We start from the raw sequence: 26123 nt of genomic DNA, 5'->3' as shown, positions 1-26123 counted from the left end.
CAGAATCTGTTGGGAGATTATCCTCTACAGTATATTGAGACCAAAACAATACTGTAAATATGACAGGAAAGGTAAAAAGTTCTTAATTATAAACTACGTCATGTGGTAAATCTACTAGTTGTTCCGGTGATCGTAGGAAGTGCGTTTATGGACGGCACCACGTGTGCTCGCTTTTCATTTAGTTCTGCCTCTGTGTGTCATTTTGTGTACTGATTGTGTCTGTGGTTTCTGTTCTCATTCCAACTGTTATCAGCTGAAAGACATCTTCTCTGTTATCAGGCCTCATTTTAATTGCAAATACAGCCAGCGTGTTAGCGATTAAACAAAACGACACGACACATTAATTGATCAGTGTTGAAGATAAAGCAATTCTAATTACGGCACAGTATTTTAGGGCCCCACTCAAGTTTCACCAACCCTCGAAGGAACAAAACCACTAAATGCCAATTTTTAGCAATACCAGTCCACAAATATACACACACAGACACACAAACACACAAACACTGCGGCGTTTCAGCAGAATAGTCAGTAACTTCATGTTTTTCTTGTTAAATCAGCTTTTAAAACATGAGATAATGTCACATGTTGCTTATATGACATGAACCAAAAATCTCAGTTTTGTCAGAGTATTTGAAAATCTTCACTCTGACTGGAGTTTTTAAGGACAAAATCTTAAGTTGGCATGTGGACCAGAGGCTAAAATGCATTGAAAAATTAGTGGCGTCAAGAAATGTTCTAAAATGGAGAGATCAACTCACTACAATCTTCAATTAATTGACCTAATTACGGTCGTATTGCTCCTCCGTTTTCCAGAAATGAATTCATTAATAAATAAATGATGGCTGTTTTATGGTAGACTGTGGTCTATTATTAGTCGAAACACATTGAAATACAAGTGATATGTAGTATTCTGGTCACTAGGTGACCGTAATGACACAAAACATTGAGACGTTCCGTCACATGACATTACCTTAACACTACATGGAGTCAGCCGTGGCATGTCCGACATGAGAAGAGTGAAAAATTCCTCCCATTCCGTGTGGAAGTGGAAGTTTTTGGCTTCTTCATTTTAGAAGAAATAAATTTGAGGCTAACTGGTTACCTTCATAGCTTGGCAGCTCGCGGCCGTCTCGAGTCCCTGCAGCATAAGAGTTGCAATGTGGTGTATAAATAAATAATGGGTGCATAAAGGTGACTATGGGGGTGTTATTTAATGTCTACACGGCTCGAATAATGTTAAAAATGTATTTTAAAAGTCAAAAACAGGTTTTCTATGCTCTAACTATGAAAATATTCCATTTATTAACATTGAATCTTATATCACGGAATTCATTTAACACGGTTGGTCTGGAACCAATAAACCGCTATGAACAAGGAACGACCGTCATCTCTTTTTTTAATGTCACCTAAATATTACTGTGAAAAGCCCACACTTGTATTTAAATTCATCACATTGTTATGACAGATCAAAAGATTGGGATTTATAAAGCAATTTATTGTTTTGAACAGACTTGAACAGATGCAGTCCTAGCCCCTCACATTCCGCTGTATTTGAGACCAGTCCCAAGTGCAACCTTTAGTTTCGACCCCCGGGTGGGGGATAGTGCTATGTTCTTTTGTCAATATCAAATTAATTACAAAATAAAACTTAAAAAATCATCAGGTCCATAACAGTAAAAACACTTTTATGAGCAATACAAGTGTTGAACACTGAACTTGTTGCTTTTCCTCTGCTTCAGACAGTATAAAATGAATTAAACAGCGCCCAACACCTATCAACTACAGCGCTGTACGTTAAGTTAACACATCAAAAATAACACTGATCATCACCAACATGCCTGGTCCCCCAAATAGCTGTGGTTGCCAGCTGAGGTCCAGTGATCTCCGATTATTAGGGAAAGAAAATGGTCCCACGATAATAAATTAATAATTTAATTAATCACACGGTAATTAAAATAAACTCTCCATATCTCCGTGTCCGTTTTCATCACCTCCAAACAGGCAGGAAGAGTTCACTCTGTGCATCGGTTCAGAACCGAGACTCTTCATAGAATAGATCGCTCCTCACCTTGCCCTCCCAACTACAATGGCAGCCTATCAGCTGATGCTGAACAACCCCAAACAAAATGACAGTCAATCAATGTCCACTTCTGGGTGTGACTGACCGTTGTTTTCCACCCCCAACATCAAGCACTAATTATGACTGTAATTAATTAATCACAATTAATGCACTAATTTGACACACCTAAGAAAAATGTGTTTAAAAAAAAATGCATATTTGTGCAGATACGGCCTCAAAGCAGCCATGCGAGATGCGTTGTGGCCACTTATGCAAATGAGACTATGACATCATCGTGCAGAGTATTCTGGAAGTACACAAAAAAAGACTATTCATTTAAAATATATAGTGAAATGAATACCTTAAAAAGAATCCATTGTGAAATGCATATTTCTGCTAGCAGCCAAACAGGAGCCAGGAACCACATGCCAACCACAATTCAAAAGGTGCACAATAACAAAATCCTTTTGCTTGACAAATGACGTTTGTTCACCAACAAAGGCCTTTTGAATTATTACACAAATCCTATCGCAGATCACTTGAGAACTGCCTGAAGCTGCAATCAAAATTCAAGCATAAAATGAAAAGTGAGAAGTAGGCATAAAATTATTCCAAGTAACATCAAAGGGTGAATTTGGATTGGAGGCAAACACACACACACACACGCACGCGCACGCACACACAGGACATATAGTGCTTCATGGTTTTTGTGCAGTACAAAATGTTTCTGTTTAGTATTCAACCTTCAAACAATTCCAAGGTGTAGAATGAGGCTCTGCTTAATCAATGTGAAATTAGTAACATGGCTCCTACCAGCATATCCTGTTACCTGTGACTGCCTCCAGCCTGTACTTCAACCAAGCTGGTACACATCAGACAGGATGAGTACTATGTACAAAGCTTGATGCTTCCAACTCCGGGGTCTGCAACAAAGCTACGAGTCGCTTGCCACCTGATGGTAGGTAGCTCACCAAAAGGTCAGACCATTTGCTTCAACTCTTGGTATTTTTTTAATAGTTGTTCAATTCAAGCAATATGCCTCTTTCATCAGGAAGTAGTTTTATTCCATGTCGCTAGCTTCTTTGTTTACTTGTACTGCACAATATCACCAACTCCTTAGTAAGGCCAGTGGCTATTGGCTAACACTAGAAGTCCTACTAGGGATGCTTCGATCAGGTTTTATCCCGCCTAGGCCTGTCACAATAACAAATTCTAATTGTGCTACAGATCGTCGATGATTAATGTTATCGACACCATTTTTTCATTCCTGTCATGAGAGGTGTAATTCGCATTTGAACCACTAGATGACACTTAAGTATAGTGTACCTAGTTTGGTTTTTTTTCCCAGTTGAGAAAAAAACTGTCCGTGTCGGTGTTCATGCGCTCACCTTGTTCATTCTATTTAAAAGTGAAATATTCCCACACGGGGGCTGTCAGCTGTGGCATTCGCCTCAAAAACCATCGCTTCTGTGCCTTCATTCATATTAGCATACGCTGCCTCACGAAGCTAACTCACGAAGCTAACTGCTCTGTATGTACTCACTAGTAGCCCTGCCTCCACAAAGACGCTGAATGAGTTAATCGAGGGCTCACTCTCTCTGTTCATTCCACTAAAGAACCAATGCACACAGACAGATGCAGAGTGAACCCTCTTGTCATCCAACCTGTGTGGCACAGAAAAACGAGCAGATGAAACATGTCAGTTTATCGAGGGCTTCATAATTATCAACCAGGTTTTTTTTTTTTATATAATTCCATTAAACAATTTATCAATTATCGTGAGGCGTAATGCTGCCAATCCCGATCCCGATCATCCATGAGTGAAATCGGCCGATACCGATCACGTAGATTAAGTGTACATTTTTTAATTTACTATCGGCAATATGATATGAAAAAGGGAACCATAAAATCACCTTCACATATTTGACTTACTTTTTCAAGAGAGCATATATCACTGGTGAAAGGTTGCTGCAATAGTATCAGCCACAGGTGATTGGCTTTAATTCAAATAATCAGATTAATCACTTGCTTTTTCGGGGAAATTGGCCGATTTTGATCGGTGGCCGATCAATCGGAGCATCCCTAGTCCATATGTATAATTGCCCATTTCCTGTGTGTAGGACTCGTTCACTTTTGTAAACACTTTCTGAACACTCTCTGTCTCTCGCGAAGAAGGAAGCTATCAAGCTAATAGGTCAAAGACAGTCGTGCTTGCTCACTGAGTTGACTTTCTGGAAAACACCGCCCCAAGCATTTTGCTGGAGGAATGCCACAAAGGATGTCACAAACTCAACCCCGAGGAAAAAAAAAGACGGATCAAGACGCCAAGACGTTGTAGTGACCAACGCCTCAGTCTCCAACAACACTGGAAAAAGTCGCTAGATTTGTCGCTCGTTGCTTTTTTGAAATGGAGTTGCTCGAGGGCTCTGAATACTCGCTAAATTGGTAACACCGGTACTGCCGTTGGTTTGCAGCCTGGAACAAATTAATTCACATCATTTCCCACGAGGAAGTGTGTTTTTAAATTTGACCAACTTGTGATTTGTGTGTTGGACTTTGGTCAGGTCTTGATCGCCTTGAGTAAAATGTCAGAAGGAAGGGCAGAATGGCAATGAGGGAAGTGTTGGTGCACAAAACACACAGATCACAGCGTTAACATCACACACAAAAATACCAAAACCTAATACAGATATTCCAAAATGTAACCTTGTTTCATTCACATACAGAACACACGCTGTGTATAAACAGCCAGAGGCAAAGGTTGTCTCACTTGAAGTCCTGAGGCTACAAATCCTCCCCACCCAGGCTAAACCTAGCTTGACACACACCACGGTGTCAACACTCCCAGACCACCTCATTAGCCTGATCCAGCGGCTCTACCTCCTACTCAACCATGCAACACCCCGCTCCTCAATAACCAACACTTCAAATTCATGCTGGTAACATTTATTCATCTGCACTTGTTGATTGGAGCGCTCTTTGTCATTCCAACACAGATTTGAAGGTAGGTGAAGACATTTTTAACCCACAAGAACCCAGACCCATTTCTGTTAAAAGGAAAATGATAGGGACTACTATGAACGCTTCGACAATCCTCAGTCATCTTACATTATCATTCATTAGTGGTGAGTACCTATACATTTTATAATCTAAATGCGCGTGTGAGGCATATTTAGGGCTTAAACCTGGGTTGTGTCGCGAGTGAACATTGGTATTTGAAGAGAGAAGTGGAAGGTTCTGGAGCTGAATCTACTGCAATAATTACAACGGTTACTTTTATTGAAAATGTTGACCCGGAATCCGAGGAGAAGATCAACGTCAACGTCCCTTGCCACTTCGCTGTTCCCGTTTCGCGGCTTCACTCTATCATGTTTTTTCAAAACGCGTTCATTACTAAATTATCGCTGTTTTATTTGTCCAAAAAATGCATATTTAAGCAATTTTTTAAAACATATTTGTGGCCTAAATTAAGCATTTTCAAACATAAAAATGGCTAAATGAGCAAAAATATAGATATAAAGCATTCAGAAGACGCATTCAAAGACGTGAGACGTAATATTATACGCTGGTCACTATGTTATGTTTTATTTACCAGAAATTCCAGACTATAATCTGCTACTTTTTTCACGATGTGGCTATTTCATGGCTAAAGGGATTAAAGTTTCCAAAGGTGTGAAAATGTAAATGAAATTGTATAAGATTGTAAAAAATGTCTCAGTGACTTCTAACTTAACAAAAAATCTTTCTCTGATTTGTCCTTATCAATGTCCAATTATATTTTATGCTTGCATTTTTCCTCCATAACCTTTCCACTTGATTCTTTCATGCCAAACTCATTAATGGATGTCCTTCATATATTCAAATATGCCCTGCAGCTGTAATGAAGACATGAGGATTCCCCACGGGTATGACAGTTTGCAAAATTCATTGCATCCTTTGCTAACTGCTGACAATGGCATCGGCGGTCCAATCACACTGCAATTGTTGTCTGTCTATTTATGCAAATGTTTGTGTGGCTGTCACAGATTCCACTTATACTCGGCTCCTTGCTGCCTTTGAAAAGTCGATTAATGTCTCAAGTAAAATGGATAAAACTACAATAACGTGTAAAATTCTTGTAATTCCCTAATGACAAAGGGAATGCATGCAAATAATCTCATTAACATAGCTAAAAGCCCTTATTATAATGAGATGCCCCCCCCTTGGAGCCTACTAAAACAAAGATGAAAAGACTATTTAGATTGTACCATCAGCTTTATCAAGGACTACTGACTTTTTAGTGTTTTTAGAGGTGCCCCAAATAAATAAAACATTGCCAGGAACAAAAATAGTTTTATTGTTACTCAAGTACCAAACCATAATGTCTTCTGAAAGATGTATTTCCCGATTAGACAGATCAATAGATACTTTATTGACCCCAAAGGAAATTGAAAGATGATACAATCTGAAATTTTAAGACGTCTGCAGATTTGTGATATAGAGTATGTTAAACGTAAATTGAAACTTATCAGTAGCCCAAAGTCGCCAAGATAAATGCTCATCAAATAGCATTTGATGAGGATGCGGTTTCCCCCCAGTTCTCCATTACTCCTACACTGAAAGAGAACGCGGATTTTCTGCGACAAACGCTGTATGATCTGAATCAATGACTGTCAAACCGGTTGAGTTTATGTATTTTCGTTTCCATTTTGTTGCATTAATTTAGACAAACTGGAATTGCATTATTTCCTAAAGCAAATAGACTTAGCAAAAGCGCTAACATCACAGTCCTGTTCACCAACAAAAATACCACCACCTGTCTTTCTGGGTGAGATGATGTTTCAGTTTTCACCGCAAGATTGTGGAAAATCGCTATTTTCAAACTATACAACCTCGAATGAGCCTGTGAATACAGATGAGTCAAGAATAATAATAGTATAATGATAATGATCCAAATCCAGAATGCTAGCTATGGTCATTCCAACTAAATGACATGACAATTTATTTGTTTGTCGACTTCCCAGAATGTGGGCGGTGGAAAATATTCATGGAAAAGGCTGCTCTGACTGGATCAATTCACAGTAACGCAGTGAACAGATGCACTCACAGAAGCGCAACTTGGAGTAGAGAAAGTATGGAGAATTCTGAAGGCGATTTACAGACAATATGAAAACAAAAATAACAAAGCGTTTCGGATCAGGAAACAGTTCGGACAGTCACGCATGATACTGTAGATCCAATCAAATCAACAGACTTAAAAATTGTAATCAGATTAATCACAGTTTGCAAATTAATGATTTGTGATTAATCACCATTTGCAGCTACTGTATGTCTGAAATATGCCAATTTCACTATATTTCATTAAGAGAAAGATCAGTGACATGACATGTCTACAGTCGTCCCTCGCTACATTGCGGTTCAAACATCGCTCCCTCACGCTAACGCAGCTTTTCAAAAACTAATTAATAAATTATCGTTTATCGTTTTAGCGTTTTGTTTTTTTTTATATTATCGTTGTCTCTTGGTTGAACTACGTTAAGTAGCCCAAAGGTTTTTGTCCTTAAAATCTGAGCTTTTGGAAAACTTCAACCACGGTGAAGAGTTTCAAACACTTCAGCGTTTGTGTGTGGACAGGAGGTTGCTTTTCCAGGCTTTTCGTTGGCCAAAATGGGCGTGACAGCCAGTGAATGTGTTTTTATTTGGACAGAGATTTGCCATGATCAGATGGAGAGTTAGATTCTTCAGGAGCCTCTACTCTTTGTTGGTCAGACTCTGGATTAGCCCTACAACAATTAATTGATGATTAGTCAATTATCCAAATAATCAACAACTATTTTGGTATTCAATTAACCATTTTTTTATTTTAAAAAAAGTAAATGTGCTCTGATTTAAGTTTCTCAAATGTGATTATTTGTCAATTTCTTTAGTCATCCATGAAAGCAGACCTATTATCTTTGTGTTTTAGCAAAACATGATATTCACACACATCAGCTTTGACTTGGAAAACCGTGATGGACATGTTTGTCTCTTTTCTGATATGCTACAGATCAAATCACTAACTAGCTAGGGGCTAACTGATTACTCCGGTATTAAAAACAACAAGCTTCAGATTAATCAACCAAGAAAATAATCGTTAGTTGCAGCCCTATTATGGTTCGAACTGGTATGGTTGCTTCCTGAAATCATAGCGATGACTCCACTGTAAACATCTGCAGATGGTAATGAGAAAACTGCGTGTTCCCAGTATAAAAACACTTAAAACTGTCTAAATTCCAGCATCAATGCTAGATTTTGGACAACAGTCTTCCAATAAACTATACAGTATTGGGACACAGACCTTTAAAAACGCACAGTGGCTGTCCAAGTTATACTTTAAGGCATGTCGGCAAGGAGGTCTACTGACAAAGGGGGGGTTGTTGCAAGTAGCTACCAACTCTGTGGTTGTTAAATCATAGGTTTTTTGTTTTTTTTGTACATAGCTACTGGATCTGACTATGTCAGGTCAATACCCCATTTCCCATTCACTCAGTCCTGTGAATGACTGGCAATCTGTCCAGTGTGTTACACGCATCTCACCCAGAGTCAGCTGGAATGGACACCGGCCTACCGGATGAAAAGATGATCATGTGCCTGACATAACCACAAAGTATTTGCAGTGGGGCCCATCCCGGGACAAAAAGAGAACTTCCTTACTGACTTACGAAAAGTGTGGAGAACTTGTGGCAGCCAAAGATGGACAAAGGGTTGGACGGTGAAAAGAGACGGCACAAACATGAGAGAGGGGAGTGGAAAGGGGAACGGAGAGAGCTTTAAATGACAAAAAACTTGCAGAGATAAAAGTGGGAAAGTCTGGGGTACAAATAGTGAAGTGTCTTCTATGGCAGCATATTATAATACACATTTTTAAGGGAAATACAACTTCACTGATTTATACAAGTATGAAAAGCAGTGCATGCCTCATGCTCCCCCCTACACACACACACAGATGGCGGGACATCTGGAGTGCGTTAAGGAACGAAAGGACATTGGATCTCCCCAGAGCGGCTAACTGAATGGGTGGCCCACTGTAGCCCGCTTTCAGCACGACCGAGCCCTACGTGATTGATAGAGGGAGCCCCAAACTCACACACGAAAACACCTCAGCACGTCATTGTGCATATTTTGGCTGATCAATCATGCATTGTATTCCTACCACAGCAGCAAAATAACACATTGCGACACAATCAAACAATCTATGAAAACACTGCATCGCATATATTGCCTTGAGCCTAATTAAACAATACGTACATTTTCTGATATATGGAGTGGCTTCACTGACAACATACAACCTGGAAAAATGCCAGAAGAAATTAAAAATTAGTGTATACCTTGAGAAGTTACTGACAAAGTAGATGCAAATCAAAGACCACTGGACTATCTTCCATTAACCTTTAAACACCCAGTACTGGGGACTGCTGGGCTGCTCAATGTCAATAAACACATTCACATAACTGCCAGAACACCAGCTACAAGCTAAAGGTAACTGATAAAACGGAAAACACTTCAAACCACAATCACTTAAAGTACTCATGGTATCAAAACACCACATTCATCTTATTTTTACCTTGCAAAATAACATTTAAAGGCATATTTCCAAAAACGCCATTTCCCGTGTCAGATTCTTATTCTCATTCGGGATTATGTTCGGCACATTCCGAGGACAATTTTTTTGATATTGTGCCCTCAGATAATCCTCAGTTTGGGACTGGGATGTGTATTACCGTAGGGGCTGTCCCAACTATTGTTCCTCGACTCAGGACAGGATCTGCGAGTGAAAACACAATAGAAGACATTCAACCATGGAAAATTGTGCCAAGGTGGTAGTAAGTAAATCACGTCTTTTCTTTTTTTTTTTTTTTTTTTTTACTAGAAATAGTCTACAAATTTTAATTTTAAGAACAATAATACGCGTTTTCATGCCAAATTTAGGATAGGAAAATAGGAACCGCTCCTCCCTCGTCTTGTATCTTTGAGCCTCTGCATAGAACTGTCAGTGTCAATCACTGCAGTATGACGTGGCATTTTAATCAGTGAATACTTTTATTTTTGTATGGCTTTTTTCAAACATTTTTTGGTGACATGAGCACTTTAAATAGGAAACTGCTGAAAAAGAGTGAGCAGTAATGATGGGAAAGTTTATTCCTTTTACTGACTCAAGTTCTTATGAGTCCGTCACTGAAGTAAATCGGATAATCGATTCACTTGAGTTGCCCACCACAGAGCGCATGCGCAGAAACTCGTGCAACAAGTTGCGCCTGTGAGTCAGTGAAACCCGAGTCTTCGTCGAGCACCTGTGAGTCAGTGAAACTCGTGAGACGAGTGAGTCAGTCGTTCATTTTGTTGAGTTTGTGACAGCTCAGGCAGGAAGAGGAAAGAAGACTTGATCTGCGGCAAAGACCAGATCTGTTGCTTTTTCCACGGAGCTCACACATTGAACAGAAGAGTTGTGAACACAGTGAACAGAGACGATTATCCGTGACTCCCAATTCAGTAAAAAACTTCATGACACTTCATCTCTAGCGAACAGTCTGAGACCAAAATATGTCATGAATAACTTCATAGAGCAAAAGACCGATACGACACATTTTAGCCTAGCTTGAACACGTAGCCGTTCCAACGCTAAGAGTATCTGGGGTGTCTTAGAGTAGTCGACTATTGGACGATTTGATTCAGAGGAGTCTGATTCGACTATCAATCTTGCAGTCAAGTCATACAAAAATGTCATGTGATCAAGATTGTACCGTTGTGATTGCATGGGGGCACCGGCGGCTGAGCATACATTTTTACACAGAAAGTCGTGTGTGTTTAAAAGCAGACCTATACTTAGTCAAGATGGCAGCACGTACACATTGCATAACCCAGTGTCTCTTCCAGATTTGCAGTTTTGTAGTTTTGCTCATATTGGGTCTGGTTTCTCGACAAGACCAACAAGAGCTTTTGAATGTTGGTTTTTGGATATTGGATCCCGCAGCGCCAACCTTTTATCTTGAATCTTCGACTAACCCCTGAAATCTCCAGAGTAGGGAAGTCGACACATATCACCCAGCCGGGCGGAAGCGCTCGCAAGCGCCGTCAAGAACATAAACAAAGGCGAGGAAGGCGCAAAGGAATACAACCTAAGCTCAAGCTAACAGCACACAGACGCTCCTTACTGAGCATTTTCCTCGCTAATGTGTGGTCTTTAGTGAAGAAAATGGACAAGTTATGACTCCACATCACCCAGAGTAAGAGACTTTTGGACTGCAAAGTCATAATTTTCACCGAGACATGAATAAACAGGGGAGTACCAGTAAGAACTGGGCATCTATGTGAACTGCTTTCTGTGTCACTAAATAAATACAGGTGTGTGAAAATTTTTGTCACATTTAAATTTTCCAGATCATCCATCCATCTCCTATGCTGGTTATCCTCACTGGGGTTGCGGGTTTCAGATCATCAAACAAATTTAAATATTAGTCAGTGACAACACAGCTAAACACAAAATGCAATTTTTAAATGAAATGTTTTATTATTAAGGGGGGGAAAAATCCAAACCTACATGGCCCTGTGTGAACAAGTGATTGCCCTCTAAAACTAATAACTGGTTGGGCCACCCTTAGCAGCAACAACTGCAATCAAGCGTTTGCGATAATTTGCAGTGAGTCTCTTACAGCGCTGTGGAGGAATTTTAGTCCACTCATCTTTGCAGAATTGTTGTAATTCAGCCATACTGGAGGGTTTTCCAGCATGAACCGCCTTTTTAAGGTCATGCTACAGCATCGCAATAGGATTCAGGTTAGGACATAACTAGGCCACTCCAAAGTCTTGGTCTAAAGATGGTGTGTTTTGGATCATTGTCCTGCTGCAGAACCCAAGTTGGTTTCAGCTGGAGGTCACCAACAGATGGCCGGACATTCTCCTTCAGGATTTTTTTGGCCGACAGCAGTATTCATGGTTCTATTTATCACAGCAAATCTTCCAGATCCTTCAGCAGCAAAACAGTCCCAGACCATCACACTACCACCACCATATTTTACTGTTGGTATGATGTTCTTTTTCTGAGATGCGGTGTTGCTTTTACGCCAGACGTAAAAGTTCCACTTTTTTCTCGTCAGACAGTATTTTCCCAACGGTATTGCGGATCATGAAGACGTTTTCTGTCAAAATTGGGACGAGCCTTAATAGTCTTTTTGTTCAGCAGTGGCTTTCAGTCTAACAAATCAGATTCGACTATGAAAATTTTTTGTCAAAGACAAATCCAGAAGTATCATTCCTCCACCGCTACAACTCACTGAACAAGCAGGTTTTAAGCGTACCCAGTAGCATTGATATTTACATGTTCATATCTACAGTAACCATCAAGTCTCCCCTTTACTTTGATGCCAAGATCATCCATGTAGACCTTGTAGATTTGAATATTTGGTCTTTTTCAAACTATGCTTTAAGATGTTAAAGACATTTCCATTAGATGTTCTCTCTCAGAAACTCCCAAGAAACAAACTTTTTCAAGAGGAAAGTTCAAAGCACCTCTTCGTTGCCAATAAATTGCTTTGCCTGATTTGCCGTTTCAAATAAATTGCCGTGTTGGCTAAAATTTACAATTCACAGGAAACCCCCTCAGATGCACTGAAGAGGTTAATCTATATTTAGTGTTTGAATATAGGATAGAACCACAGGAAGGAGGTAGGAGATAGGCAACTCCTTGCCAGGGAGTGGAGAAACTGTGAGAGAATAGAAAGAAGAGTCATTTAGAGTAAATGGCATCCAAAAAGCCCTCTCCAATTATCTTGCCTAGCATGCCAGAGAGGCTGACTTAATTAAAATGACTTGAGAGGAAGCGGAGGAAGGAGCTGCCAGTGATTGAGGGGGCGAGAAGGCGAGGTATCTGCACGGAAACACAAAGCTCATACGTAGTGCAGACTGCCGACCACTCTCTCTTTTCAATTGCTGACTTCAAAAGAGAATAAAGATTTTTTTTTTTTAAGAGCCGCAACTCTCGCTATTCTGAGATGTAATTGCGCTATTTAAATTCATCATTTTTACCATTGCTGGAATATTTGTACGGGGGGAGGGTGGGTGCTGGGGAGGATAATACAAAAGAATAATAAAGCTGTATTTGTTTTGCTCTTGTCTGACTCCCTTTCTCCCATTCCTCTGCTTTTCTCTTAGAAAACCTTTGATAGTGACCTTTTCACAGGAGGTCTGTTTCTATGGAAACACAACTCACCAGTTATATCGGGTCCTTTCCTGTCATTGTGACGCCACATTCATCACACTTTGTGACTTGCATCACGTTTACATTTTAATGCAAATAAAAACCCATGCGAGCCCTAAAATGCGTCGTACTTGCTCATGAAGCTCGAAGTGATGTATAGTAAGTAATTTGGAGTGGCTGTCATGTGACTATCCCAGGACATGGCTTCCCCCAAAATGGCAGTGTGTCAGGTAAGCTAGCTCATTTCCAAACGCTCATTTTAAAGCCCTTTAACAACTCCAATACTTTAATAGGACGTCAATTATTACAATTCAACTGCTCTTACTATATTTCTTCAATAAATTAATATAAAACAACCATGGAAAACATTGCTTTTGGGCTTAAAATGGATGGAAAGCCTGACGTGACGAATTTGTTACAATAAGAAGAATGCTAATAAGACACTCAATAAATGTCACAGTTTCAATGAATAGTCGCCGCTCGCAACATCGCGGTTCGAACATCGTGCTCACACTCAATAAAGGATCACTATTATGAGTCAAAACATATGCATATATGAGCAAACTATTTGTATTCATGGCCCAAATTAAGGATTTTCAATCATAAAAATGGCTAAAAGAACAAAAATACAAATATAGGGTGCTTACAAGACGTATGTACATTATATGTAGTATAATATCTGTGACATTGTGTGCGCCTTTACGAGGTAGGGCCTGGGAAGTGACGTGTGTGACGTCAGCTAGCTAGAGTTGCTGAGTGCAGCAGTGTGGAGAGTGCCAGTGACTGGCGTGAGTTGTGGCTGACAGCAGCTCCTGTACACTGGACACTAGGTGTCAGGAGTGTTACATTGATGAGACAACAGCCACCAAGTATGCTGTCAATGCTAACGTGTGAGTATGTAATGTCTTATTTATGTATAAAATGTCTTATTTGCTATAACTATGTCAACTATATTGGGCAGTACAAGTGTAAAAGTGACTATAGGATTGTTATTTCATGTCTAGAGGGCTCTGATAATGCTAAAAAAAAACACATTTAGAAGGCCTTAAACAGAATGGGCCTCAGGATCTCTTCACGGTATCTCTGTGCATCACTTAAATGCACCTGTGTTCGTTGTCCATAATACGTCTGCCCATAACATAACCCCACCGCCACCATGGTTACTACTTTTGATTGAAAAATGAAGGTGAACTTAATTTTAGCCTCTTTAGCCTTAATTTTAGCCATCAAAGTTGGATAGAGTTAGTTTAACAGTCCTCTACATCAAACACTTTGTCACTCCACCACACACACACACACACACACTCACACTCACACGCACACACACTCTCACGCCTAATCAGCCAACACACAGTAGCAGCTCATGTGTCATAGCTAGCGCCTGTTACTGTGCTTTTGTTTTGCAAGCGTATTGTCCTCGACTGTACAGTATTTCTAACAGAACACAACACAAACTCGGACTGTTTAGTCAAATGTTTTCTGCGCAGAAGGTTGGTGGGTGCAAAAAAAAAAAAAGACTGAACAGTATACTTGATAATTGCCAAAACCAGCAACTGTTACTGTAAATGCATCAAATATACAGTAATATTAATTAATGAGCTTAATAAAAAAAAATGCGTTCCATATAAAGTGTATGTATACATTTACTGATGTACGCTGTACCTCCAATCCATACTGGAGATACACTGACTAGCCAAAACTATATGACCACCTACTGAAGAAAATCATGAGGAAGCTCTTTGGTCACCTCATTTAGTGCAACTCCAGCTTGTAAGGCATTTACTGTTGCATAGAAAATTTGAAAGCAACCAAACTAAAACTGTGACCTGCGTTCTGCACATAAAAATGCCTGCATCCATGAATCCATAGTATCCCCTGGATTATCACCCTTAATTCAACTCCCCCTCCCTCCCTCCATCCTGCCTTTCTCTTCTTTTCCATGACTTTCTTGCTAAACAAATGTTGTAACCCTGAAGCAATCCCCTTTTCTTACATCATTTAAAGAAATAGAAACAGAATGCAGATCACATTGACTTGAATGTGTTTATTTGGAACCAAGTAAGAATATCTGGATGCCACCTCAGCCTTGACACTATCGTTGGTCAATCGATGCCAGTTCAAAGAAAAAGGGAACATCAATGTGAACCCTTAACTCTAACATTCTGACAGTCCAGCCGGTTTCACCCCATTGACACACACAGAAAATACTGAGACAGGCTCAGCTCTTGTTGCCAGGGAGACTGGCATAACAGGGCACTCACCCAGGAGGTTTGGTACTACCTCCACAACACACACAGCACCGCCACCAAATACAGGCAAAATGGCAGCTGTAGGACAGCTGTTCCTGCCAGGTCCAAGCCTTAAAACACAAGTGTAGAATGGGTGGAATTTAGGCAGCATAAACATCCTGCAGTCCAAATGATTAGCCACATCTGCTCCACTGAGTATTCTTCAGACTGGCTGAATTGCATTTCTAATGGATTTCCAACTAGTAAATGTAATGTTATCTTTATTACTGCTTTACCAATTTCAATTTATACCTAATTCAACCGCTTCTGGGGGCTATACTTGATGGTTTGTCATTCTAACGATGTTGACCAAAATAGATGAACCAAGCCCAAAGGTCCTATTCAAACTCAATTGGAAAATGCTATCATGATAATGTAAAATGTTACAAAGTCAGAAAAAAAAGACAATATGAGTAACAACCTAGCTCACAATTCTGCTACAGCAGTGGCCACCTACCATTTTGAACACAACATCCCATGTTTCGGTGTTTCAGCCATGAACCCAGGCAAAATGTACATGTAGGCTCAGGGCTGGTGCGTGCCTGGAGAGCGGCGAGGTGTACGGGCTCGTTCAGCGGTCACAATACGTGCCTGTTAGTTAGTCTCCCTGAGGGGAGGGCACTGATGTCATAATGCATTTATTTTTCCTCATTTTCAGGATCGACTGGCAAAGTCCCAATGTCAACTGGCCCATCGCGATCGACGGGTTGGCGACCCCTGTGCACCCCGCAGTACAGGGTGTCCCTGAAGTCTGGACACAAAGATCACAACATTTTTACTAAACGACTTTTTCAACATTTTTATTCAGTTGGAATATGAAAAAAATAACATCTTCCACATTCCATTTCCAACATTTGTGATACAAAGCTTGCATGAGGCACATGAACTCGATGCGATCAGTCCACATTTGCTTTGTATCCAGGCACCTTGTGCGGTGGATCCCCGCATATTCAGGATTCGGCAGTTTCGGCCCCTCAAATTCGCAGATTTTTGGTCAAAAAATGTTATTTATACATGAGTGGTGAGCACCTGTAACTCCATATTTCCTTTGCATCCAGACACCTTTTTAGTACATGCTAAATCAGAAACAATGTCATAAATGCCACATACAAAAATGCCCTATGCGCTCTACAGTCACTAAAAACAAATTTGATGATATGAAACATTTAAGTGTGACAAAAATAAGAAATCAGGAAGGGGGTGTACTGCTTCTAGAATAGTCATCTCATTAGTTTGTAGGGTATTGATGTCCTTGGGTTGTGTAATACCCTGCCAGATATTTTGTTGTTCCACCTGGTCACTGTCAAGAGTCTTGCTCTGTGGTTTTTATGTCTTCAGAGCCACATTCTTCTTTTAATTCCTTTAATCTGGTTAAGTTCGCTTTGTTCTTCCCTGTGGTCATTTTAAAAGGTTTTGTACGGAGATCTCTTCAGCTCATCTGGTCTTACGAGCGTGCTGTGCATTCCAGCAATGGTGAAACATTTAGCAAATAACCGCTAAAACCACAGTTTTGTGGTTTAATTTGACAGAGGCCGTATCAGTTTGTGATTTATAAGCCCCTCGTTCCTCCATCCTCTGTTTCGATGTTTGCTCCATCGAGGAGTTGAGGAGATTACCCAAGGAGCGAGGGGTGTTTGGAGAAATGAGACGTCCTTCTTTTGGTGCCATCATAACAATAAGAAGAATAAAAAACAAATATTAACATGTTTTTTATGTTATCTTAGATTATGTTATTATTAGTTGCCCTGTGATTGGCTAGTTACCAATCCAGGGTGTACCCCGCCTCTCACCCGAAGTCAGTTGGGATACCCCCGCCACCCTAGTGAGGACAAGCGTCATAGAAAATGATGGATGGATGGATGGATGGATGGATGGATAGATAGATAGATATTATAATTCTTTTTTTTTAGTTTTCACCAGGACACTGCCTCCCTTGACCGCACATCACTGGGTTACACAGTATTGTCATCCCTCGTTTATCATGATTAACCGGTTCCACACACACCTGTGATAAGTGAATTTCCACAAAGTAGGATTCCTTATTCATAAATTGAATATTTTCATAGTTACAGCATAGAAACCTGTTTAAGACCTTCTAAATATGTTTTTAGCATTAGCCGGCCTGGGAACGCCTTGGTGTCCTCCTGGTGGAACTCAAAGAGGTGGTCGGGGACCGGGAAGTCCTACTGAGACTGCTCCCCCCGCTACCCAGACCCGGATGAGCGGAAGAAAATGGATGGGTGGCATTCACACAGGAGCTGCTGTTGGCCACAACTCACGCCAGTCACTTGTGCTCTCCACACTCAGCTGAACACAGTCAACTCTAGCTAGCTGCTGTCACACACGTCACTTCTCAGGCCCCAATAGAACGCAAGAGACTAAGGGCGCAGTGTTCGAACCGCAATGTCGTGAGGAATGACTATCTACTTTTAGTAGTGTACCGACAGATGTATTCCATTTGAAACGTAGCCTAAGACATTTAGGACGCTTGACAATATGGCAGAGTGAGATCCACTTCTGGGTCTGGTCAAAGCATCGACATGGGATTCAGCCCACATCTTCTATAATGGCTGACTGATAACCATTACTCCACCATGTTAGGTAGACACGCGAGCAAGGAGGCCAAACCACCTATGGGCAGCGGCTTCAACGGACAGTAACTCTCATAATATTCACTCCTGCCTGCACCGCTTTACTGCCTTGGCTCAGGAATACAGCAAACCAAAACCTTACATGCACATTTCCTGCATTAAACAGCCAATGCTTTATCTCTGTTCTATGTCCAGAACAAATATAGCCCTGCTGTTTGTCTAATCCTCTCTATACATTCGCTGTACATTTATATTTACTTTACATTTGCAGCCCTTTGCTTCGTAGTTTGAAGTTGTGTCAAAAGTAGACTACAGGAGCAGTCAGCGATTTTTTTTCTATGGCTTTGGAACAAAGCAGATGTCATTTAAGCACACATTAAAATGTTAGCGACCGCACGTAAGAGCTGTAGAGAGCTACATGCAACGTATTCTTCTTTGTTATGCTGTTTAGTTTCTTTTGTATTGCACCACTGGGCCGCCAACCGATTAGCTAATTAACCAGGTTACTGACATACTGCAGTTTCACGAGCTTGAACATGCACTTTCATGTTTTCCCTACAAAAAAGGGGGTTAAGCACTACCACTCACTTCCTCTTAACTTCCAGAGAATGAACCCAAGTCGAGGCTATGGTAATAATACAGCCACCTAACACTATCCATTACCCATCTGACTCCAGCATGCATTCGGCTCACAGGTGAATGCGTTGGTTTATTCAGCGTGTAATAGAATTTGGCAGGTTTCTCATCTGCAAGAGCCCAAAAGAGCACTGAGCTGAAACCAACAGCAGACAAGCCATGTCAACGTTAAGATGGTGAAGCAAATTAAAGTATGTGGTAACTCATCTTGAAACTCCACAATGACACTCTAGTCCAAAGGGAACACAATCATTTCACTGAGATGAATGGCTCAGTGAATTTCAAGGGCAGACAGATCAGTGGGGAATCATTACTTACGACACTGAAGGGTTGATTAGCAGCCTGGATGGGGAAACTTTTTGGGGGATAACAGTTCATGGATAAGGAAAAGATGTAAAAATGAAACAATACTTCTTGATTGTTGTTTTCTATGGAGACTATACACGATGTGTTTCGTACTTTCTTCAAATTCTATTAGTTTGTCATCCAGACCAGGGGTCGTCAACCATTAGCATCAAAAGAGCCATTTGGGCCCGTTTCCACCAAATTAAAACCCACTTGGAGCCACAAAACCTATTTGACCATTAACCCGAAGGTAACAAAACGTATACAGTATACTACAAGTATACTACAAGTAGTATAGATTATGTGGATGCGGCGTGGAGAAACGCCTTTTCTCGCCTGCTGGCCTCAAGAACGAACCTGACGGCCAGACTGAGGGTCCTATGAAATCTCTTTTATTCTTTTCCCCAAATTCCATTTTATTTATTCCTAATTCTTTTTTTTTTTTTTTTTTTTTTTTTTTTTTTTTTAGCAGGACAGAGTGTGTACTTTTGTAACGGTGAATAAAATGTCCGATAACTAAATGCAAAAATCCTTACATTTATTGATGCAGTAAATCATTGACCAATTTCGCCCAGTATTTCAGAAATGGATGTAGCTTGGCTAACTTTTCCATGGGGATGTCAGCCTCTGCACACATGCTGCTACAAAAGCCTTAACAAACTGTAATGACCGTGCTTGTGGTTCAGTAAGACATAGTCACCAATTGCGTTACGAATGTAAGATATTTTTTATGACACCGTTACTTTGTTGACACTATCAGACAGTATGTGGTGCTCTTGTTTTGAAGGCCTGAAGTGTGTTGTGTGTGCTGAGAATGCCCGCACTGCTGTGCCACTGTGCGAGACCTCGGACGCAGTGGCGGAGCTACGTGGTGGCCGTGGCCAGCCTTGGTCACTCTCTGGCCACCCCACTGGCCATCTAGACATTTCAGGTATCAACTTATCGCTACCCCTACGTGAGTAATGGTCTCACCTTGGCAACCCCAATGAAAAATTTCCGGCTCCGCAACTGCTCGCACGGGAAGAAAAAAAAAATCGGATCGGATCAGAAGCCAAAAAATGTGGATCAGGACATACCTATTTATTAGTAGTGAGTATCTATCTGGATTATATTTGGAAATGCATTTAAAAAGTGTATGAGGCATACAGTACTTAGGACTTGTGCCGCAAGTGGACAATGGCAAATGAAGAGAGAAGGGTTATGGACATTTTTATGGCCGTATCAATTACTCACGGTTCTTCGACATTGGCAAGTACTCTTGGAACATCTACATTACCCATCTACTGTACCGTATTCAAATTGGTACATTTCATCATTGGTCTAACAGTCAAAATGACTTTAAAATGGGTTTCTTGTCATGTTTCTGGTAGTGTTTGTTGGTCTACAACACATGCGTCCTGGCATGCAAAAGCCTTCACATCCATTCATCCAATCTTTGCACCCACCACAGTCTCTCTATAATTGAAAGAAGTGTGAAAAATGTGGGAGGCCTTGGACAAGATCATCCACTCCATTTATTGTTGTTAAATTGCCAACAATTTACTTGCGGCGCTTTCCAAGAGCACAAAACACATAACTGCTACATTTAATGTTGATTCGAAAGCTGGAAAAAATCTCGTATTTACCTAACTTCCTTTTTATTAGCAAATCACAGAGCAATCTTTCAGTAGCAGCATTGTATTTCTCTTTTTAAGAGAAAGTGTAGCTTAGTTAGAAGAGTGGTGATTCGGCTCTTCCCCCTCCATCTGTTTTGTTTTCTTCCATCTTCCTGTTTTTGATGAGCTGGGTCTTCAGTCCCCCTTATAAAATCCCATTAGCTCTTAATGAAGTCAGGCTCCTAGCCTCTTGGCCTCACCTCATTTAGCACGATTGTCTAGCAGCCATTAGCATGGAGGCAATTACAGCCGTACGACAAGAGTAATTGGAAATGCCGACAGGGACCCTGAGAAATGGGAAAAAATAAATATAAAAAGATAAACTAATAAGCTTCCATTCAGACGGCAAGGAGGGGAGCCGCATGTGTCCAAGTTAAATCAACATAATTACAATTAGGGTTGGTAGGGTAAAGAGTGCGGTGAGGGAGAAATGGATATGGATGGATTTTCTCATGGAGGTAGTAAATGCAATGCAGGAAAATGTGGTATCACACAGCGACATTAATAATGAAAAGCATAACCGTAACCCTACATTTTTTGCAAGGTCAGAGAGAGTGTCTCATTGTTTTGGATGCAGTTTCACGAAGACTGCCTGTTCTGCATACCATTTTACGAGCATCAAGATTACCGGTGGTTTAAAAGTGGTAACCTTTTAAAAGTGCAGCACCCCGGTACCTGGGGGCTGCTGGGTTGTGTCTGTGCTGCTATGCTAATTGCTCAATTTCATTAAAGACATGTCCATGTAACTAGGAGAACATCCACTAAAAGCTAAGCTCAACTGATTTTAGGAAAACAGAAGTAACTACAAACCACAAGCACACAGATGGGCAAATGTCAAAAACGTGAGAAGGGTCCGAGACCAGCATGTGACTGTTGAAAGCGTTAGCTTTCAAACGGTGCTGTTGGTCACACAGTGTTTTGTTTTATGAAGTTATTTATGACTTATGCTGGTCTCAGACTGCTTGCTTGTTTTTTACTTTTGTCCCATTTAAGAACTTGTGGTTTGAATCAGGGGTGTCCAAACGTTTTCCACCGAGGGCCGGACACTGGAAAATCAAAGGATGTGGGGCCACTTTTACAGTACATTTTCTACAGTATACTTTATATAAAGAAAAAAAAATCTGCATCTCAGCTTTGTGTTATCAGTGCCAAAGCCTATTATTAGTATGAACTTTTACATTACATTTTTTTGCTATTTTTTTAAATTTTATTTTTTGTCTTGTATATTTTTTGTTGTATTATTTAGATTTTATTGTCATATTATTATTATTATCATAATATTATATGTTTTTTCAAACCTAATTTTCCCCAAATTTTGTTTTGTTCCTCATATGACAACGTTTTTTTCCTATAATATTTCAACTTTATGCAATTTGTACCTCTTAATATTATGACTTTCTTCACCTAATATTAAATATTGAAAATGACTGCTCTTTTTTTTTCCAGTTGTTTTAATTTAAATGTTCTTGTTGAATTGTATTTTACAATGTCCTGGGCCACACTTTGGAAAACCCCTGGTTTGAATTGTGCTCTCTTTTTCCAACATTGCTTTGGTTGAGCTTTAAGCTGACGTCCTTACAGTTACGTGCAGCATGTGTATACTGATACAAGGGTCACCTAGCAGTTACCACAGTAACACAAACACAACCACTTTGACGGTGATTTTAAAAGATTTAAATAAGACCCAAATTTATTGCCAAATATTTGAGAAAAATTGAACATGAAGCTACCAGGAACACACATTCTCCTCCAAAGGTTCTCCTAAGATAGCCATCTCACTTTTACTTTCTTAAACATTCAAGTTTGAGGTGTATTGACATTTTGGTTTGACCAAGAGCACTGTTGTGGTTTAATAATGAAATCAATCTTAACTTATTCAATACCAAAGACGTATTTATACATTTTTATAACCCGAACGCCCGATCCCAACAACGTATTTTTACGTCTTTTACATTTTTTTGCCCGAGAGGCAAAACGAGGTGATGATGCAACTCTCCACTAATGCAGTAACACTTCAGAGCATTTGTAAGCTATAAAAACGGCCACAAGGTGGCAGAAGTGCATTTGATAAGAGCTCAGCAGGGATCACGTTAACGACAAATCACACATGACAGGAAGGAGAACGTGAGAGAGCGTGGGGGAGTGTAGCGTGCACGAGTGTAAAGTTTACGCATTGTGGGGAAATTTTAACGCATGCACACGCGCACACACATGTGGACACGTGCACACACAGATTTCAGTTCCAAATGTGAAAATTGTCAATAGTTCATGGTGTTATGTTTGTAAATAAATTGTCATTTTGATGTAAAACAACCCCTTTTTGTGTTGTTTATGTGTGAAGATATTTGAGTTGTCACAAAAGCAAAAAATATTTGTGTCAAAGTGAAAGTTATGCTTGAAATGTATCTTTTCACAAAAAGCTGGTTTTCTCCCCTTTTCTTGTTGGGAACTGATATTTCCCTGAAACTTACCGATGTTCTACTGCTGATCACTAAAGAACGGAAAAAGGCAGAAACAAACTTTTTTTTTTCTGATGAAAGACGGGAGTCTAAACTTTCTTAAATAGGTTCTATGTTCATGTAGCCATAGAATACAATATTCTGTGTGCCTTGAAAGATCAGTCAAAATCTTCAGAAATGGCCGATACTGAAGGGGATGTCTTTTGAAAAAAGGCTGGGATTGAAGGAGTAAAAAAAAACACTCGAAATATTTCAAAAAAATAAATAAAAAATGAATGTAAACGCGGTGTATATCTAGAGATCTCAGCTCCTGCTTTTACGTCATTCTCGCTGAAATGTGGCCTCAGTATGTTCAGAGAATGGCTGCAATAATGCTACAATGTGAAACTCATTACTGTGGCAATACAACCCCCCTCAAACCCCTGCCCACTCCCCCACCTCCACACACACACACATACACACACTCTCACACACACACACATCCCTCAGTACCTCCTAAGCTGAATGACAGGTGGCAGAAACACGATCTGTAAAGGGCTTCATCAAGGAAGCAATGCAATGGGCACGCTGCCCACTCACCAATCCATGGGCAATAGCACAGTGTCTTCCACAGCTGAATGTTGCTTTGGGTATGTGCACAGAAAGAGGGGGAAAGCCAGGGGATGGGGACTTAGGCTACAATGGTCCCAGGGCATGGAAGGGAGAGGGGGACAAGGGTATAATGGAATTTTTGGCTGACAAATCAGGTGCCAAGGGCTCAAACGGGAAACGGGAGGCTGGCTCCCACAATAGTGTATGAGCGAGTCCCTAGTGGGTTGTCCACAATAGAACATCAAGCGGCTGCTGTCAACAATAGCGTCCAAGGTCTCATTGCTTTGCTTAAAGTAAGATGGTTCCACCCTTCAGAGTTCCTTTTAGCATTAGTAGCATTAGTACAGCTAATGCAGGCATTTCTACAAGAACTACTGTACATGTATCTGAAACAGCTTCAGACTGTCTTTTGTCTGGGAATTATTGTCACTGTCCTGTAACTTTCAGTTTTGGCCCCCACGTTCTCATTTGAAGCTGAGGAGGGGCGGACGTTGGAACAAGTTGAAAAGCTCAAACCTAATTCAGGTTTAAGTTAAATAAGGCAAATGCAATTATGTGTAAAACAATCCTTGGTGGGGAATCTGAGGAGGTTTGGGGTCGGTAGAGGGAGGTTAACAGTGAGGAGCACTTAAAAGCTAAAGGCCGCGGACACTGGCTACATGATTTGTCTGGCATTTATAGAGGACCACAGAAATGGCACAGTGCAACAAGACCCCCGGTCTTTAATACCCATTGCTATGTGGGCAACTACTCTACCTCCTATTCAAGGCACTTGGAGCCAACTGTAAAATCTACATCAAGTTAAATGGAGCATCAGAGAAAGCCAAACAAGTTTTTGACAAAGACATCAAGGGAGCGGATGAATTGAAGTTGACATCATCTCAACTAAAGACGCAACACACAAAGACCTGAAGCATCTGAGGTCTCCAACAATCAACAGTAACAACTCTCAATAAGAACAGATTATGCCTTATTCAGCTACATTAAGCAATACTTTTCATTCACTGATCATCATTAACAGCTATTTTATTTTATTAAATGTTTTCTGACCTATAAATGTTGTTACAATGTTGTATTCTTGTGTTAAACAATGCCACAGGTTTGCGCATTTGGAATGGAGCCCTGAAAGCAGTTTTGGACGGCGCTGCACGCTGTGTTTTACAGTTTTTTTAACATCGAGTTCCACCGACGTCAATGCTACCCGGACATCCTTATATGGGCATGCCCAGGCACAAGCTGAAGGCCTGCCCTCCTCCCGCTCTGCTTCACTCTGTTCACCTTGTTAGCACGTCGAGCAAATGGCTCCCGACCCAAATTGCGGACATTTTTCGACTCAAACTTTTCAAAAATCGTATATTTAAAAAGGGACTGTTTGCAACACAACCTGAGCTGCAGCGGTGTGACACTGTCTGTCTCTTTATGGCGTGCCCTTCTCCAGCAGATATCTGTAGCTGTGTGTCGCATGGACGGCATGTCCATCCCCACTCGACCTCCTTCCCCTCCCGTTCAAGCTTGACAAAGTCGCCCATAAACATGACACGCACCTCGTGGTGGCACAGAAAGCAAATGGCACAGACAAGAATGCACGGTGCATTCCTGGACTACGGGTCATTAATTTTTTTTTTTCTCCAGACAAAGACCCACGACCCGCTGAAAACGGCTCCATAACCCACTTTCAGGTCACGCCCCACCAGTTGAAAATCACTGTTTTAATCCACTACTGGTAACATTATTGCTAACTGGTGGTGTTGTTATATTTTTTTTAAACTCACTCAAGAAGTGAACAAAACGTAAATATCAAATGTAAAAAAAAAATGTCAGCAAACAAAATATTGTAAGCGTCAACATATAACTTGATACACTCATTAACATTTATATTTCTGACACATGGCTCGCTCCCCCCCTGCCACATTTTCCTCTGATTTTGGATCAACACTTCCAATCAAATCACCAGAACCCTGTAGGGTTTAAGAGACACACAGCGTTGGGCCAACGACCAAATTAGAGCTTGTGCTTGTAAACTGGGACTTCAGAGAAAATGAACTAAAGCAGGAATCCCACTGATCTGATGTGTGTATGTTAAATGTGCAGATAAACTAGACAGCCAAAAACACAACTAGTGCTTTGTTAATTTCCAAACAAAGAGGAATGAACTTACAGTTAGCTGGCCCACAGCAGCACAGCAGCTTTCGCTAGCGTTTGCACCGTGGCTCAGGGTCCAACTCTTGTCAACCTGCCAACATCAAAAATAATATGTTTTATCACTATTAAAGAGCACAATCATAAA

General features: G+C 40.6%; 1 protein-coding gene across 2 annotated transcripts in view; it reads right to left on the bottom strand.

The window, feature by feature from the left end:
* Window positions 1-26123, bottom strand: part of LOC129168876 (homeobox protein PKNOX2-like) — a 96183-nt gene that overhangs the window by 47241 nt on the left and 22819 nt on the right. Inside the window, exon 2 of one of the 2 annotated variants that reach the window (XM_054754645.1) lies at window positions 25995-26069. The exons of the other annotated variant lie outside the window; for it this stretch is intronic. The gene's annotated coding sequence lies outside the window, so the exon portion shown is untranslated. The remainder of the gene's footprint in view (window positions 1-25994; window positions 26070-26123) is intronic. 2 annotated transcript variants of the gene reach the window in all.

This window comes from Dunckerocampus dactyliophorus, chromosome 16, assembly GCF_027744805.1.
Source record: "Dunckerocampus dactyliophorus isolate RoL2022-P2 chromosome 16, RoL_Ddac_1.1, whole genome shotgun sequence".
NCBI lineage: Eukaryota > Metazoa > Chordata > Actinopteri > Syngnathiformes > Syngnathidae > Dunckerocampus > Dunckerocampus dactyliophorus.
The sequence above is the reverse complement of the archived record's forward strand: the minus strand, read 5'-3'. Positions and strand labels throughout refer to the sequence as shown.